Here is a 15,857-nt window from a genome sequence, read left to right as displayed (position 1 = left end):
CCGCACCAACGGGGCCGGAGGAGGAATCGCCATCGTCCATAAAAACACCATCAGGGTCTCAACAAACACCAACGACACCCTCAGCACCGCCGAACACATGCACTTCCAGATCCACACGGACCCCAAGACCACCCTAAGAGGCACCCTCATCTACAGACCGCCAGGACCCCGGCCTCAATTCTGCGACTCCATCGCCGACCTCATCAGCACGCACGCGCTGACCTCCACCGACTACATCCTCCTCGGAGACCTGAACTATCATCTGGAGAACAACAACGACAACAACTCCTCCACCCTGATCGACAACCTCGGACTAAAACAGCTCGTCACGACGCCGACCCACATCGCCCGTCACACACTTGATGCCATCTTCTCATCAAGCCCCCACGTCACCTTCAGCCACGCCTCCGAACTCACCGGGACAGAGCACCACTCCATCCACCTCTCCTTCCGAAAATCCCCCACACTCCACCGCACCCTACAGATCTCCCGCCGCTGCTGGGGCAAAGGCACTGAAGAACAACTACAGACAAGCCTCGCACTCAATCCTCCGACCAACCCCACCAACCCCGATGAAGGTGCACTCACCCTCGAACGCTGGATGAACGACTACGCTAACACCGTAGCCCCGCTGAAAAAACCCACCAACAGAGACACCTGCAAAAGAGCCAGCTGGTTCACCCCGGAACTCCTCGCCTCAAAGCGCATCTGCCGGAAATTGGAGAACATATGGCATAGCGACAAGACGCCGGACAGCCGCGCTGCCCACAAAGACGCCATCCGCAACCACAACCACCTCATCAGGACCACCAAAAGGACCAACTTCACAGACCGCCTTGATAACAACGCTCACAACAGCAAGGAGCTCTTCAACATCGTGAAGGAACTCTCCAACCCCAGCTCCAGCGCCAACGACATCCCGCCATCGCAAGCCCTGTGCGTCTCCCTCGCCACCTTCTTTCACCGAAAAATCACCAACATCCATGACAGCTTCAAACCCCGGACAACCCCTGCGGGCCTCGTTGCACCGGACCCACCGCACCCCACCGTCCACGACTCCCTGACAACCTGGGCCTACGTGAGCATCGAGGACACAATCAAGACCATGAGCACAATCCACTCCGGATCCCCGTCCGACCCTCTCCCACACCACATCCTCAACAAACCCGGCAATTCCATCGCACCCCACCTACACAACATCATTACCTCTCCTTCGAGACCGCTACCTTCCCTGAGAACTGGAAGCACGCAGAGATCAACGCCCTACTGCAGAAACCCAAGGCGGATTCGAGCGACCTCAAGAACTTCCGGCCCATCTCCCTGCTTCTGTTCCCAGCAAAGGTCATCGAGAAGATAGTTAACATCCAGCTCACCCGTCACCTCGAAGACAACAACATCCTGGACCCCTCCCAATCAGGATTCCGCAGCAACCACAGCACCGAAACCGTCCGCATCGCCGCCACAGACGACATCAGGATCCTTCTAGACAACAGCGAGATGGCGGCCCTCATCTTCCTGGATCTCTCCACCGCCTTCGACACCGTCTGCCACCTCACACTACGCACGCGCCTCCAAGATGCAGGGATCCGGGAAAACGCCCTGGACTGGACCACCTCCTTCCTCTCTGGCAGAACTCAGAGAGTCCGCCTCCCCCGTTCGAGTCCGAGGCCTCCAAGATCATCTGCGGCGTCCCACAGGGATCATCCCTCAGCCCGACGCTGTTTAACGTCTACATGGCACCACTAGCATGCTTCGCCCAACAGCACGACCTCAACATAATCTCCTACGCCGACGACACGCAGCTGATCCTCTCCCTCACCAAGGACCCTCTCACCGCCAAATCCAACCTCCACCAGGGAATGAAGGCCGTCGTGGACTGGATGAAGGAAGCCGACTTAAGCTGAACTCAGACAAGACGGAGATCCTCATCCTCGGGTCCAACCCCTCAGCATGGGACGACTCCTGGTGGCCCGCATCACTGGGGATCCCCCAGCCCCTACCAACCACGCACGCAACCTGGGAGTTTGGAGTTCTTTTTCATGTGTTCAGTTATTACTTAATGTTAATCTATAATAAAAGAGTCATTAAAATATGATTGTAATATTATTATTTTTTTTAAGTTGGTGACTCTTGCAAGACGCTCGCGGGAGTCAAACACACAATCCCCTGGGTGGGCTTCTAGGGGGTTGTACTTCCTGGCAAACTCTTGCGACCCTCTCTTGAGATCATACATTTGGAATTCAATTAAGAACATTGTTTTCCTGTAATTGTGAACAAAGTAGCACCCGTTTTTCTTCTGCTGTTGCCCTCTTTTGATTCTGTGCCCCGTTTTTCTTCTGCTGCTGCCCCCTTTTGATTCTGTGCCCCGTTTTCTTTCTGTTGCTGCCCCCTTTTGTGATTATGTGCCCTGTTTTTCTGTCTGCTACTGCCCCCTTTTGTGATTCTGTGCCCCTCTTGCTGACTTCTGTGCCCTCTTGATCCCTGCCCCTGTCCCTGCCGCTGCTTCCCCTGGGGCCCCGCCCCCTCCACGCCGATTCGCTGCCCCTGCAACACACCTCCCACCTCCCAGCTGCTCCTCCCTCCCCACCTCCCCATATATGGCGGGCGTTGTGCAGTCGCGGCACTGGCGCGCCGAAGGCGCGCCTATGGCAAACCTGTCTGCGCCCATCCGCGCCTGGACCGTACCCAGCGCCAGAACCCCTGCCCCCCGCACCTGCCACGAAGACCGCCTCCGCTACGACTCCAACACCCTCGTCGCTCTCAACCCAGGAAGGACCCACACCTGCTGCAAGGCCACCCCGAAGCGCACCCATGGTCCCTTCACCTCCCTGAACTGCAGCTTCTCCTGCCTCGAAGGCACCGAGACACCCGCCCCGACGGAACTCAACCAGCTTAAATGCATCTTGATCAACACCCGCTCCGCACGCAAACACGCCATCGAGCTCTGGGACCTACTCAACACCGCATCCCCGAACTTCGCCTTCCTGACTGAGACCTGGATGAACGAAGCCTCCTCACCCGACATCGCCATAGCCATCCCCGACGGGTACAAGATCACCCGCAGAGACCGCACCAACGGGGCCGGAGGAGGAATCGCCATCGTCCATAAAAACACCATCAGGGTCTCAACAAACACCAACGACACCCTCAGCACCGCCGAACACATGCACTTCCAGATCCACACGGACCCCAAGACCACCCTAAGAGGCACCCTCATCTACAGACCGCCAGGACCCCGGCCTCAATTCTGCGACTCCATCGCCGACCTCATCAGCACGCACGCGCTGACCTCCACCGACTACATCCTCCTCGGAGACCTGAACTATCATCTGGAGAACAACAACGACAACAACTCCTCCACCCTGATCGACAACCTCGGACTAAAACAGCTCGTCACGACGCCGACCCACATCGCCCGTCACACACTTGATGCCATCTTCTCATCAAGCCCCCACGTCACCTTCAGCCACGCCTCCGAACTCACCGGGACAGAGCACCACTCCATCCACCTCTCCTTCCGAAAATCCCCCACACTCCACCGCACCCTACAGATCTCCCGCCGCTGCTGGGGCAAAGGCACTGAAGAACAACTACAGACAAGCCTCGCACTCAATCCTCCGACCAACCCCACCAACCCCGATGAAGGTGCACTCACCCTCGAACGCTGGATGAACGACTACGCTAACACCGTAGCCCCGCTGAAAAAACCCACCAACAGAGACACCTGCAAAAGAGCCAGCTGGTTCACCCCGGAACTCCTCGCCTCAAAGCGCATCTGCCGGAAATTGGAGAACATATGGCATAGCGACAAGACGCCGGACAGCCGCGCTGCCCACAAAGACGCCATCCGCAACCACAACCACCTCATCAGGACCACCAAAAGGACCAACTTCACAGACCGCCTTGATAACAACGCTCACAACAGCAAGGAGCTCTTCAACATCGTGAAGGAACTCTCCAACCCCAGCTCCAGCGCCAACGACATCCCGCCATCGCAAGCCCTGTGCGTCTCCCTCGCCACCTTCTTTCACCGAAAAATCACCAACATCCATGACAGCTTCAAACCCCGGACAACCCCTGCGGGCCTCGTTGCACCGGACCCACCGCACCCCACCGTCCACGACTCCCTGACAACCTGGGCCTACGTGAGCATCGAGGACACAATCAAGACCATGAGCACAATCCACTCCGGATCCCCGTCCGACCCTCTCCCACACCACATCCTCAACAAACCCGGCAATTCCATCGCACCCCACCTACACAACATCATTACCTCTCCTTCGAGACCGCTACCTTCCCTGAGAACTGGAAGCACGCAGAGATCAACGCCCTACTGCAGAAACCCAAGGCGGATTCGAGCGACCTCAAGAACTTCCGGCCCATCTCCCTGCTTCTGTTCCCAGCAAAGGTCATCGAGAAGATAGTTAACATCCAGCTCACCCGTCACCTCGAAGACAACAACATCCTGGACCCCTCCCAATCAGGATTCCGCAGCAACCACAGCACCGAAACCGTCCGCATCGCCGCCACAGACGACATCAGGATCCTTCTAGACAACAGCGAGATGGCGGCCCTCATCTTCCTGGATCTCTCCACCGCCTTCGACACCGTCTGCCACCTCACACTACGCACGCGCCTCCAAGATGCAGGGATCCGGGAAAACGCCCTGGACTGGACCACCTCCTTCCTCTCTGGCAGAACTCAGAGAGTCCGCCTCCCCCGTTCGAGTCCGAGGCCTCCAAGATCATCTGCTGCGTCCCACAGGGATCATCCCTCAGCCCGACGCTGTTTAACGTCTACATGGCACCACTAGCATGCTTCGCCCAACAGCACGACCTCAACATAATCTCCTACGCCGACGACACGCAGCTGATCCTCTCCCTCACCAAGGACCCTCTCACCGCCAAATCCAACCTCCACCAGGGAATGAAGGCCGTCGTGGACTGGATGAAGGAAGCCGACTTAAGCTGAACTCAGACAAGACGGAGATCCTCATCCTCGGGTCCAACCCCTCAGCATGGGACGACTCCTGGTGGCCCGCATCACTGGGGATCCCCCAGCCCCTACCAACCACGCACGCAACCTGGGAGTCATCCTCGACTCGAAACTCACCATGACCAAAGAAGTCAACGCAGTCTCCTCCACCTGCTTCAAAACCCACCGCATTCTCCGCAAGATCTATAGATGGATCCCGACAAACACGAGGAAAACAGTCACCCAGGCCCTAGTCAGCAGCAGACTCGACTGCGGAAACTCCCTCTACGCCGGAGCCTCGTCCAAGCTCATCAACAGACTACAAAGAATCCAGAACGCCTCTGCACGCCTGATCCTTGACGTCCCGCGCCGCGACCACATCACCCCCCACCTGAGGAACCTACACTGGCTCCTCGTCGACAGAAGGATCTCCTTCAAGCTCCTGATCCACGCACACAAGGCACTCCACAAAACTGGCCCAGCCTACCTCAACAGCCAACTCTCCTTCTACATACCCAACAGGATACTCCGCTCCGCTGACCATGCCCAGGCCATGGTCCCGCGCATCCATAGAACCACTTCCGGAGGCAGATCCTTCTCCCACCGCGCCGCCAAGACCTGGAACACCCTCCCCCTCTACCGAAGACCTACTGACCTTCAGGAGACAACTCAAGACCTGGCTTTTTGACCAGTAGCAGCAGCACCCCCAGCCCCCCCCCCTCCAGCGCCTTGAAACCCTTACGGGTAAGTAGCGCACTTTACAAATTAATTGATTGATTGAATTGATTGATTGATTATACAAGTAAAATTAGTTATGATTTGTTTTATTGAATATATAAAGCAATAATATTTTTACGATCTTGTGAGACGCTCGAGTGAATCAAACACGCAATCCTCTGCTTGGAGTGTGAGTGGCCTGTTCGGCTCTCGTAAGCTTCCTGCCAGATTGTGCATTTGGAATTAGGTTAATAAAAGTGTTTTCTTGTCATTCTGAACAAATGAAGACATTAGAAATGTTGATTAGGTTGGAAAAATAGATTTTGCATTGTACTGTGATATATAGAAAGCAATCATATTTTTACAATCTCGCAAGACACTCGCAGGAGTCTCCCGAGAGGTCTGGGAGAGGAACCACTCCCTAAGGAAGGATTGGGATTGGCTCATATGAATGTCATTATTTAGAAAAAGAAGATACCATCCTTTTTGTTTTATTTCCCTATTGGATTTTGGTGAGGGTAGACTTATCTGGCTTGTTCTCCTTTCCTGATTCCATCCCAACACAAAGATGTCTTCATCATATTCTGATGAGTAGTCGTGGGTAGCTGCACCAGCTCAGCCACCTCGCCCTCCCAGGAAATCCTTGATGTGGTAGTTTTTTTAAATGCGGCCAGGTGACCAGAAACTTTCTGCACAGTACGTCATCTGTAAACTTTTGCAAGAAGAAGTTCACCCGGGGAAGCAGAAATAAACGGTATAGTATGAGTATCACAGGCATGTGGAGGCACCTCAGACATATGTCTGCAAAGGCTTTCTCGAGCAGAGTTGTCTTACGCTGCAGAGTTAGACAACTCTTCAGGGGCTTCAGCATAATTTTCTCCGGACTGTGCCTGCACAGGTTGTAAGTGCAGTAGCAGGCAATAACCCTGCTTACCTGAATAAAGCACTATTTTGTTGCTTGTGCAAGCAGATCATTTTATTGTCAGAGACAAGCAGGTCTACCCAGGAGAAGCTTTTCCAAGATCACAAAGACAGTTTTAAAAAAAAAAAGTTTTTTCCTACTTGTTTTTTCAAGGAGATGTTGTTGGTGTTTGTTTCACACTTCAAGTTATATGTTTTTGTCCAACCTTTATAAAAAAAGTTGTAAAATACAAAAAAGTATTTAAAATGTTAGAAAATACAGAACAAAATGTGTAGTTGCTAAAACCGGTTACCAAAAATGCTCTTTTCAGAGCAACCCTATAGTCTCATGATCTATGTTCAGGGCTCGACAAATCCACTCGACCGCTCACATTTGCGAGGTAAATTTTATGAGGTCGAGCTATTTTTAGGTCCTACTTGCCCTTTCTGGCGAGTAGGAAAACATACTAACTTTTGTCCTCCGTCTTTGAAAACGGAGCAAATGTGACAAGATAACAAGATTTAAAGGCCTTTTTATTGCTCTCAAAGCAAATGAGCAATAAAAATGCCTTTAAATCTTGTTATCTTGTCACTTTTGCTCCGGTTTCAGAGACGGAGGTCAAGTAGGTCACTGTTAGGGCGAGGAGATTTTTCAAGGTACTAGTCCTGCAGGACTAGTACCATTTTTTAGATTTTTCGAGCCCTGATGTTGTTTTGTACTGTTTCTCAAAATCTCTTGTGAGACTCTCGTGAGAGCCAGAAAAGCCCACCATAATCAGCGGCTCTCCTGATCCTACAGAAGCTTGTTAAAGAGTAACAACTGTGTACCATGCAAAGAGCAGTTGGTCACAACCTAACCTACTTTTCTAACTGTCAAATATCTACCAGTTATATTTAAATTGTTGCCTTCATCCCTTTTTCTCTCTCCTGCTGTAAGACCATATCCCTTCTGAAGCTTTCTCATTCTGCTGAGCACTCCTCTTGTGACTGACATCTCCATTCTGCACCAGTATGAAGTGGTAGCAATTGTTACCAATGGTTGACAGCATTTTGGATTGTGAGCACCCACATCTGATGATAGTGCACTGTGTTGGCAATGACTTATGCATAATCACAGGGGTTGCACTTAAAATCGAAATGAAGGAGAACTTTTCACAACAGATGTCTCTTCTTCCTCACATTGCCTTTGTATTTTCTAATATATGTCAAAAGCAAAAATGGCAGTGTTTGTCCTAAGATTGACAAGTCCTGGAAGCACGTGTTGACTCGAAGATTCCTCGGGAGCGGAACGATCCAAAAAGGGGTCCACCTCTCGACAGCCCCAACCCTGACTGCTATTAAAGCACAGGAGAGTGGGATGGTCAAGCGGGGGAAGGAAAGGATGGGAACAGCTGGGAGGGAGATCTGAAAGTAAAAGACACTCAACACATTAGTCTTTCCTTTAGTATGTCTATTCAACTCATTCTAGAGGAAGAATGCGTACCTGCAAATAAACTTAAACCATGTTTTCTCCAGGTGTACTCATCCTGGATCCCACTCAAGCAATACCCTGTTCTGAATGATATAGAGGATTCTAGGAACAAAAGGAAGGCAACATGAAAACACCTCTTCACACTCTGTGGCCAAGCAAACAGCAAACACTCTATCATATGCTCTTTATCATACACACCACTTGGGTTGACTTGCTTCGCTTCACAGGGGATGAGCAGACTGCCGCCTCATGGCCCCCTGTTAATAAACAATGGTCCGGAGTTAAAATGCTTCTTTCAACTCCGTGGCATTTAAGTCAATGTCAACCGTTGGTTAATGTTTCAGGGCGAGCATACACAAGTACCACTAAACACCTAAGATCACCCAGGAAATTGTACACAGAGAATGCGAAATAATAATACTCAAGAATATGGAGTAGCCCAGCGGCCAAGGTATACACTCAGCAAAGAACAGCAGGGTAGGGTTTCTCTCGCCACACAAGGAAAGTCTAGGCGGGAGTACGAAGTCTTTGCAATAACAATATCGAGATCAGCGGCTCTCAATGATCCAGGTGGTGCATGTGCACCCTTACCCTACACGGGCGAACAGCAGACGTCGGGGATCTCGGCTGCATCGGGAGAATAATCAGCAACGAGTGAAACGCCGAACGGCGTTTTCAAAGGTTTACCTCTTCCGGGTTCTTCCCACGTGATCGGACTTGGTGGCGGAAGTGCAGGGATCCTGGGAGTTGTAGTATTAACTCCCGTTTTGCTCTCATTCCGTCTCCACCATCCGACTAACCACCCCATCAGCGCTCTCGCCTTAGCGTCTTGTGAGCTATTCCGGGCATGACGTGAGTCAGGTAAGGCACGGAGGGGAAGGAGTGTAACAGCACGTTAATGAAACAATTTCTGCATTCCTTCATGAAAATGGCATAGGCGCTATATATCATAACTACATCTGCTTTGATATGCCAGGTGTCGATCAGTGAGATGGAATGTACTTTACTGCAGAGGGGAACATGATATTCCTTAATAACACCAAGGACTGCATACAGTCCTATGTGTAACTGAACGTAGCACACTATAAACACACAGGCTCTTATCAGAGCCACCCTATTGCAACATTCTGTGAATCTTTCATGTTATAACCCTTTTTTTGTTTGTATACTGACTCACGCAAGCATTCACCCAAGCGCCTCCCTCCACCCCTGTATTTGTCTGACTCTTGTGAGATTTTCCAGAGCCCGAACATCTAACCTATATTTCATGAATAATAACACTGTATCATAGGTTGTGTGTATTAGACTGTAATTTTTTTCAGGGTGTATTTTACACGCTCCTTCATTACAGTTCATACACCTTATATTGCCCACTAGTAGGGAGTGGGGAGAAAGTAGCCTCTCTACTGACACCTATTCACTGTATGACAGGAGTGCATAGTAGGGTGTGAGGAGAGACTGGGCTTTTCACTGACACCTTTCACCTTGCAACAACCGTGTATAGTAGGGTGTGGAGAGTGACTGGTCTCTGCCCTAAGACCTCTCCCCAAAGAGACCAATGTGCAGAGTAGGGTGTAAGGAGAGACTGGCCTCTCTACTGGCTCTGACTCCTCAGGGTGATCATTGTGCGTGGAAAGACTGGCTTCTGTTTTGAGACTTCTCTCTCAGATGATCAATGACCATAGTAGGTTATGTGAAGGGGTTGCCTTCTCCGCTGAGACCTCTCTCTTGGATGACAGGTCTGTATAGTAGCATGTGGGGAGGGACTTGCCTTTTCTTTGAGTCCTCTCTGTTGCATGACAACTGTGCATAACTGAACAGGCAATGGCAGCAAGGGACACTTATGCCGCATCATTACGTGGGTTTCCTATTTTAGACCACCAGTTTGGCAACTTAATCTTCGAGAATTGCCCACCTCTAAAGGCTAGCCGCCATCATTAGCCTTTCATTAATCAATATACATGCAAAAACAGAGAGGCAACTCTCAAAAGACATCAAACAATTAACACAGTCAATGCTGTAATCGATAGCATAAAGACGATTTTCATGCCTACAGAAATGAAGATTTCCGCACAGCCAACGTGTTTCGCCCACAATTCGGGCTTCTTCAGAGAGCGATAGGACTGGCTAAATCATGGAAGCAACAGGCATCTTCTCCTATGTAGTGTGCTGCTTAACCTTACAATCCTTGGCCAAATCTTAATCCAGTTCAATCAACAACTGTGCATACTAGGATATGTGAAGGGACTGGTTCTCTGTTAAGACTTCTCTCTGTAATGAGGGGCGTGCATAATAGGGTGAGGAGAGAGACTACTCTTTCCACTGAGACCTCTCTGTTGGATGACAGGTGTGTTTAGAAGAGTGCGGGGAGAGACTGGCCTCTCATCTGAGATATCTGTCTTGGATGATGGGTGGGCATAGTACAGTTTATGGAGGGACTGGAGACTCTGATGAGACCTCTCTCTTGAATGACTGAGGTTTACAATATAGTGTAGTGTTACTGGCCTCTGCACTGACATCTGTGCTCAACTCTATTCCCACAGTGGCAGTTATGCATACAGGATTAACTGGATTCTGCTGACACGCCCGTCTTGGATGATGGATACGTGTAGTAGGGTGAGTGGAGGAACTGGCCCCTTTGCTGAGACCTCTCTGTTGGATGATGGGTGTGCATAGTAGGGTGTGAGGAGGGCTTACTTGTCTGCTCACACTTTTCCCCATGGTGACAAATGTACAACTAGGGTATGGAAAGAGACTGTTCTGTCAGCTCAGACCTCCCCCAGAGTAGAACATGTGTGTAGGAGACTGTGGCTAGAGACGGCTTTCTTTCCTCCTGCTTTTCTTTGGTGATACATGTGCATAGTAGGGTATAAATAGAGTATCCTCTCTGCTGAGAACTGTTTCTTGGTTGGTGTGGATAGTTGAATGTGGTGACACACTCATCTCTCCCTCAAACCTTTCCCCATGGTGACAGGCATACATAGTAGGGTGTGCACAAGGACACACCTCTCTGCTGAAACTGCTCTACAGAGCAACATGCATATATAGTAACATGTGCAAAAGAACTGCCATCTCCACTAGCACATCTCTACCAGCAGATAGCAGTACATAGTAGAGTATGAGGATGCATTGGCCTCTGAGCCAAAATCTCTCACTTATATGAGGGGGTTAGATACTACAAAGTAGACATGCACTGATCTCTCTCTGCTGAGACTTCACTGTTGCATGACAAGTCACCATAGTTGGGTATTCAAAATGTTTGGCTTCTCCATTAACAAGTCTCTGTAGCATAACAGATGTGCCTGGTACCATATAGATACATACTTCACAGAAGAACACTTCTGCAATCCCTGAAGATGGAACTGCCAGTTTTAGTCAAGATTACAATACTGTTATTATATTGAAATCTATAACAACTATTAAGGAAACAAATCAGTAGTAACTTTAAACCTTTTTATATTACAAAAAGATAATTTGACAACATTACAAAACAACAACAACTACAGTAACAAACTATATGAACAATTATAAAACAAACAACACAACCAACTTTACTAATATATAATTTATTTATCACATTATGATGAGCAGTCTGGTGTAGTTGCACCAGCTCAGCCACCTCAGCCTAGCAAAGAGTCTTTGATATGAGTTTTCTGTTTTGAGGTCAGCTAGCAAAAAAGTTCCTGGAAAGTTTCTCATGCATACAGCTTTCAAAAAATAGTTCACAAAGGCTAGCTCGGGCAGAGTTAGTTCATGCTGCTGAACTGGATATAATGTGCCTTATCGGGTAGTTATTGCTGAGCAACACAATAATCCTGCTTGTCTTAACAAGGCTCTTTTTTCTGCTTATGTAAACTGATATTTATTTACTCAGATACAAGTAAACCTACACAGCACAAGCTTGGGCAAGATCACAAATGCCACCCTATGCAATACAAACATTATCACTTTTACAATTAATAGTTTTTATCACTTTCCACAGAGTTAATATTTCCTGTTTTTTCAAAAGTGAACAAGACTTCTTTTATTCCTTCATCTATTATCTCACATGGTAGTTTTGTGTTCACAACTTCTTTTTTCCTTTTCCTCCTACATATAGGGAAAATAACAACAAAAAAATGTTAAAGTTACATAGTAGTCAATAAATGATAACCGTCATTCTTAACTATATGCTACAGGAGTGATATCTGTGCTATGGTAGTGCCATCTGTAATACAAAAGTACTATCTGTACTATAGGACTGTCTGAAGTGAACACATACTATAGGAGTACTATCTTTACTACAAGAGTGCTACCTGTGCTATAGGACTATTATCTGTACTGTAGGAGTGCCATTTGTACTGCAGAAGTACTATCTGTACTACATGAGTACTATTTGTACCTTAGGAGTGCTAGCTGTACTATGGGAGTGCTTATCTACTATAAGAGTGCCATCTGTACTACAGGAATGCCATATGCACTGCAATAGTGCCATCTGTACTATAGGAGTACTATCTGTACTACAGGTGTGCCATCTCTACTACAGGAGTGCTATTTGTACTACAGAAGTACTCCTTCATGTATCAGCCACACCAAGTTAATTGAGTGTAATATTTGAGTTCCATAGCCTCGTCCTCCTACAGGACTGTGCCTTGGCCATTCAGTCCTGTGCCTTACTGAGAGTCAAAGGCTCAAATGTAGTCACTGTGTTACAGTTACAGGATGGGGGTACCTGAGGCACCAGTGGTTAATCAGTCAATATTCCACAGATATTGTCATTAACCACAGATTGTCTTAGGATCTCATGTGAGCCTGGCATCCTCATGTTAATCTTCTTATCAATCAATTAATCAAACAATCATGCACTTGTATAGCACGGCTTATCATCCTGGGGGGTACCCAGGTGCTGGGGCACTTATGGTCTCTAGTCAAAGAGCCAGGTCTTGAGTCCTTTCCTGAGTCAGAGAAGGTGGGCACGGTTTGCAGGTGAAGGAGGAGGTTGTTCCAGGACTTGACGGTGTGGAAGGAGAAGGAACAACCTTCACAGCAACTTTGACGAATGCGTGGGACATGTGCGAGGGTGAGGAAAGTTGATCAGAGTTCTCTGGTGAGATGATGAAAAGTCAGGCATTGGTTGATATGGTTGGGTGTGATTTTGTGGAGGGTTTTGTATGTGGGGGTCATTACCTGGAGCTGGCATTTCTTCTGCATGGGGAGCCAGTGGAGGCTTCTAAGGTGAGGGTTGTTGCTGGTCATTTGGGAAGGTCTAGGATGAGCCTGGCTGTGATGTTCTGTATGGTTTGTAGGCACTCGAGGAACTGTGTGGTGGTTCCGGTATAGAGTGTGTTTCCGTAGTCCAGTCAGCTAGAGACGAGGGCTTGGGTTACCGTTGACGGGGATCCATCTGAAAATCTTTCATAGCATGCAGAGGATGTGGAAACAGGAGGAGGACACTGCATTGATCTGTCGCTTAATGGTGAGTTGGATGTCGATGATGATGCCGAGGTTGCGGGCATGGTCTGTCAGGATGGAAGTAGGTCCTAGTGCGGTGTGTCACCAGGTGTCATCACAAGGCGAGGTATTTTTTCCGAAGATGAGCACTTCTGTCTTGTCCGTGTTCAGCTTCAGGAAGCTGGACCTCAGCCAATCGGCGACACTGATCATGGCATTTCTGATGTTGTATTTGGTGGTGGCGTGGTCATCAATGAGGGAGAGGATAAGTTGAGTGTCATCGGCATAGGAGATGATGTTGAGTCCACGGGTTTGGACGGTGTTGGCTAGCAGTGTTATGTAGGTGTTGAAGATGGTGGGGCTGAGGGAGGACCCCTGGGGGACACGCAGATGATGTTCTTGGGTTCAGAGGTAAAGGGTGGTAGGCAAATTCTTTGGGTGCATCCTGTGAGGAAGGATTTGATCCACTTGAGGGTGTTGCCCCGATTGCTGATGTGGTGGAGTGTAATGGAAAACAGTGTTGAACACCGCTGAGCGGTAGAGGAGGGATCTGTTGTAATCGGTCCTGTAGTTGGTGCGAAAAACTGGCTAGTAACAGAACAAACGCTGACTCAGTTTAATGGGCAACAATATGGAAAACAAAGTTAAAAGCACAGTGGCTACACAATACGAAACATGACGATGGAGGCTAATCACTACTACTGAAAGGATACAGTGGCTAAACAGGGACAAACGATGCTGCAAAGAAAGGTGCGGTGGCTGAACAGGGACACAGTAGACACAGTGGCTAAGGCGAGCTTGGCATACTGCTGACTTCAGCTCTGATGCTCTCCTTGCCTTGGTCAGACTGTCAATAGATTTTGTTTTTGACAGGTCAACTGTCACCAGTGTCCACATCATAGGTACACCAGTTTGTCTGACCAGGGGTCAAGGAAAAGAGCTTAGCATACTTCCGCAAGACTTGCTTGCAATCAGTCTGCTGTTGGGCAAAGAGGGTGTCTGAAAAGACAACTCCATCTACTGACCCATCTTTTGGGCTGTATGAGACGCAGTCAGGGAGAGGTTCACTATCTGTCTCCTGATCCTCATTAGTCACCATCAGCATGGTGATGTCAGCCCTGTCATGGTAGAGCTTCAGGCGGTTCCCATAGATAACCCTTTTGGGTGTCCTGCTTGTGCCCAGGTCAACCAAGTAGGTGACCTCACTCTTTTTTTCTAGGATAGGGTAAGGGCCACTCCATCTGTCCTGGAGAGCCCTTGGTGTCACTGGCTCCAAAGCCCATAGCTTTTGCCCAGGTTGAAATTCAACCTGTGCAGCTTTTTGGTCATACCAGTGCTTCTGAAGCTCCTGGATGGCCTCAAGATTTTTGGATGCCTTTTCCATGTACTCAGCCATGCTGGACCTTAGGCCAAACACATAGTCCACAATATCTTGTTTTGGATCTTAGAGAGGCTTCTCCCAACCCTCTTTTACAGGACAGAGTAGTCTCCTCACAGGATTGTCAAACAGAAGTTTAAAGGGGGAAAACCCTATCCCTTCTGTGGCACTTCTCTGTAAGCGAAAAGTAGGCATGGTAAGAGGACATCCCATCTCCTTTTGGGTTTTTCACGGAGCCCCATAATCATGCCTTTCAATGTCTTGTTGAATCTCTCAACAAGGCCATTGGTTTGTGGGTGATAGGGTGTAGTAAACTTTTACTGCACTCCACACTCTTTCCACATATGTTTTAGGTAAGCAGACAAGAAGTTGGAACCTCTGTCTGAAACCACCTCCTTAGGAAACCCTACTTTGGTGAAGACACCAATGAGGGCCTTGGCTACTGCAGGAGCTGTAGTAGTCCTTAGGGGAATTGTTTCAGGGTACCTAGTGGCATGATCCACTACCACTAGAATGAATTTGTTCCTTGATGCTGTGAGAGGTTCAAGTGGACTCACTATGTCCACACCTACCCTTTCAAAGGGAACCCCCACCACAGGTAGTGGTATCAGGGGGGCCTTTGAGGGGCCACCTGTCTTGCTACTGGCCTGACAGGTGACCCAGGAGCTGACTAACTCCTTTACTTTGTGGTGCATCTGGGGCCAGTAAAAGTGGCTAACAAGCCTTTCCTAAGTCTTGATTTGGCCCAGACGTCCAGCTAGGGAAATGTCATGAGCTAAAGTTAAGAGAAACTCCCTGTACTTCTGAGGCACTACCACTCTCCTAGTGGCTCCAGGTTTGGGGTTCTAGCCTCAGTGTACAGTAGTCCGTCTTCCCAATAAGCTCTGTGGGTACCACTGACATCTCCCTTTTCCTGTGCAGCAGCTTGCAGCCTCAGGCTTTCAAGAATTGGACAGTCCTGCTGTCCGAGGCACAGCTCTTCCCTAG

This window comes from Triturus cristatus, chromosome 7, assembly GCF_964204655.1.
Source record: "Triturus cristatus chromosome 7, aTriCri1.1, whole genome shotgun sequence".
NCBI classification, from domain to species: domain Eukaryota; kingdom Metazoa; phylum Chordata; class Amphibia; order Caudata; family Salamandridae; genus Triturus; species Triturus cristatus.
This window is presented reverse-complemented; position numbering follows the sequence as displayed.